The sequence below is a fragment of the Mandrillus leucophaeus genome, unplaced genomic scaffold (assembly GCF_000951045.1).
Source record: "Mandrillus leucophaeus isolate KB7577 unplaced genomic scaffold, Mleu.le_1.0 Scaffold1287, whole genome shotgun sequence".
In the NCBI taxonomy this organism is placed as follows: domain Eukaryota; kingdom Metazoa; phylum Chordata; class Mammalia; order Primates; family Cercopithecidae; genus Mandrillus; species Mandrillus leucophaeus.
The window spans coordinates 82,632-85,662 of NW_012101240.1; positions in this window are offsets into that span (position 1 = coordinate 82,632).

Consider the following 3,031-nt stretch of genomic DNA (forward strand, 5'->3'; position numbering starts at 1 on the left):
GTAGATTCGGTCTCTTTACACAATCTCATATTTCTTGGGGGTTTTGTTTGTTCCTTTTTATTATTTTTTCTCTGTTCTTGTCTGCCTGTCTTATTTTAAAAAGGTAGTCTTCAAATTCTGAGATTCTTGCCTCCACCTGGTCTATTCTGCTATTAATACTTGTGATTGCATTGTGGGGTTCTTGTAGTGTGTTTTTCAGCTCTATTAGATCAATTATGTTCCTCTCTATACTGGTTACTTTTTTTTGTTACCTCTTGCATTGTTTTATTATGATTCTTAGCTTCTTTGCATTGAGTTACAACATACTCCTTTAGCTCAGTGAGATTCCTTTTATTCATATTCTGAAGCCTACTTCTGTCATTCCAACCATCTCAGCCTCAGCCCAGTCCTGAGCACTTGCTTAAGAGGTGTTATAGTTATTTGAAGAAAAGGGGACACTCTGGCTTTTTGAGTTTTTAGCATTTCTGTGCTCATTCTTTCTCATCTTTATGGGCTTATCTACCCTGAAGCTTTTAGATTGCTGACCTTTGGATGGGCTTTTTGTCGTTTGTTTTTGTTCTTCTTGTTGGTGTTGGGGGTGGTGCTAGTGGTGGTAGAGGTGGAGGTGGTTTGTTTGTTTCTCTTTTGACAGTCTGGCCACTTTTCTATAGGGCTGCTGCAGTTTGCTTAGGGTCCACTCCTGACCCTAATTGCCTCAGTTTTTCCCATACCTGGAGGTATCACCAGTGAAGGCTGTAAAACAACAAAGATGTCAACCTACCCCTTCCTCTGGAAGTTCCATCCTAGGGGGTTACTGACCTGTTGCCAGCCCAAACACACCTGTAGGAGGTGTCTGGTGACCCCAGTTGGGGGGTCTTACCCAGTCAGGAGGAATGAGATCAGGGATCTGCTTAAAGAAGCAGTCTGGATGCTTTTTGATAGAGCAGTAGTGTGGTGTTAGGGATCCCTTCAGCCACCAGTAGGTTTGGACTCTCCAAGGCACACAGGCGGGGCTGAAACAGACAAACAACCAAGCTGGTGGCCTGCCTTGCCCCCCGGGCACTCCATCCCAGGGAGAAATTAAAACTCTGCTGGCTGTACAATACAGGCAGATGTGGCCAAAGGCTCTGACTAAGAGGATCTTCCTCTGGAGGAAGAGTGAATCAGGGTCCCACTTAAGGACGCAGTCTGTCCTTGACAAAACAGTTGTTGTTCCGGGGAGTTGCCCCGGCCTCTGTTGGCTTGGACTCTCTGAAGCCTGCAGGCTGAGTGGTCCAAACAACCAAGGTGGCAGTCCTCCCCTCATGGTAAGAGCCATGGGCAGCACTCTGTCCCATGGAGATCAGAGCTCTGTCTGTAGAATATACGTGGGCAGGGGGAGCTGGAGGCCTCAGCTAGGAGGTACCATCCAGTGAGGAGGAATGTATCTGGGTCCCGCTTAAAATAGCAGTCTTTTTTATTTTAAAAATAAAAAACCACATTCTGACAAAGCAGCTGTGCTGCGCTGGGGGGATCTTTCCTCATCTGAACACTTTGGACTCTCCAAAGCCTGCAGACTGGAATGGCTGAGTTAACTAAGCAGCAGAATAGTGGCCTGCCTCTCTTCCCAGGGACTGCCTCTGGGAAGGCCCTATCCTGCTGCTAGTGGCTGGCTGGAACTCCAAGCCAATAGGTCTTATTTTGTGAGGTGCCATGGAAGTGGGGCCTGCACGCTGATGCTGTTTGGCTCCCTGGGTTCAACTCCCTTCCTAGGGTTATGTACAGACATCCTGCCTTGTCTGAGTTGCAGACACCTTTGTTGGGGATCCTGGGGTCAGAGTATGTAAAGCTCCTGGGTCTCTGTGCATGCCTGAGCAGCTGCTCTGCTCAGACTCTGTACAGCTCTGTGTGTTGGAATCAAGGCCTCAGTGGCATGGGCTCAGGAGGGGATCTCCTGATCCACGAGTTGCAAAGATCCATGGGAGAAGCATGGTTACCTGGGATCACACATTCACTCACTGCTTCCCTTGGCTGGGAGTGGGGGTTCCCTTGGCTCCGTGTCACTCCTGGGTGGGCTGTCACCCTGCCCTGCTTTTTTCATCCTCTGTGGGTCGAGTTGTTTCTCTAGTCAGTCCCAGTGCAAGTACTTGGATATTTCAGTTGAAGGTGCCACAGGTTTTCACCCCTTTCATTCATTCCTCTCTGTGTCATGGACCACAGCTGCTTCTAATCTGCCATCTTGTCCTCCTCGGAAATCCTAGTTTTATTCACATTACACACACTTGCATATATTATATGCATATATCCACAAGGAAGACTGTGGGAAATATCCCAGGATGTTAAGTGGTTATCACTGGGTGATGAAATTACGATTTATTTTCCAAGATTCTTATGATTCTTTTTTAGGAAATCAAAGTTTTACTAAAATCTAAAAAGCAAAAACTTTTAAATTGACTTTCTAAAGAATGCAATTTAAGACCAAAGATTTTTGCAGCTTAATACCAGGGACAATAATTATTTTTGCTACAATAATCACAAGCCTATCATTATTCTCATTATCATTTTCATCATATTACCATTAGTATGAATGTGTCTTCAAGTGTCTTTTATGATTTCTAATCATTCACATTGACTTTGCTTAATTCTAATAAATGGGATATACTGTTAAAAATATGTGAGACAATCCAGTAAATTTAAATATGGATTAAATATTAGATTAGATTAAAATATTTTTAATTTTGTAAGTTATGGTGATAACAGTTTATACATAAAATATGTTCTTTCAGTTAGAAATGCACAGTGAAGTATTGATGGGTGAAATTATGCATTGTTTAGAATTTGCCTAACTACTTCAAAAAAAAGTGGGAAACTAAATGAAACAAGATTGTGAAAATGTTAATAATTCTTGCAGCTGATCGAGAATGTCCATGATAATTTATCATATTTTTCTCTATAATCAAACTGTAAATATAACTATAATCTATAAATCTAAATTTATATGTTTTTCTCTATAACCTAATCTAAATCTATAGATTTTTTCTGAAAAATCTAACATATTTTTGGTATACATTAG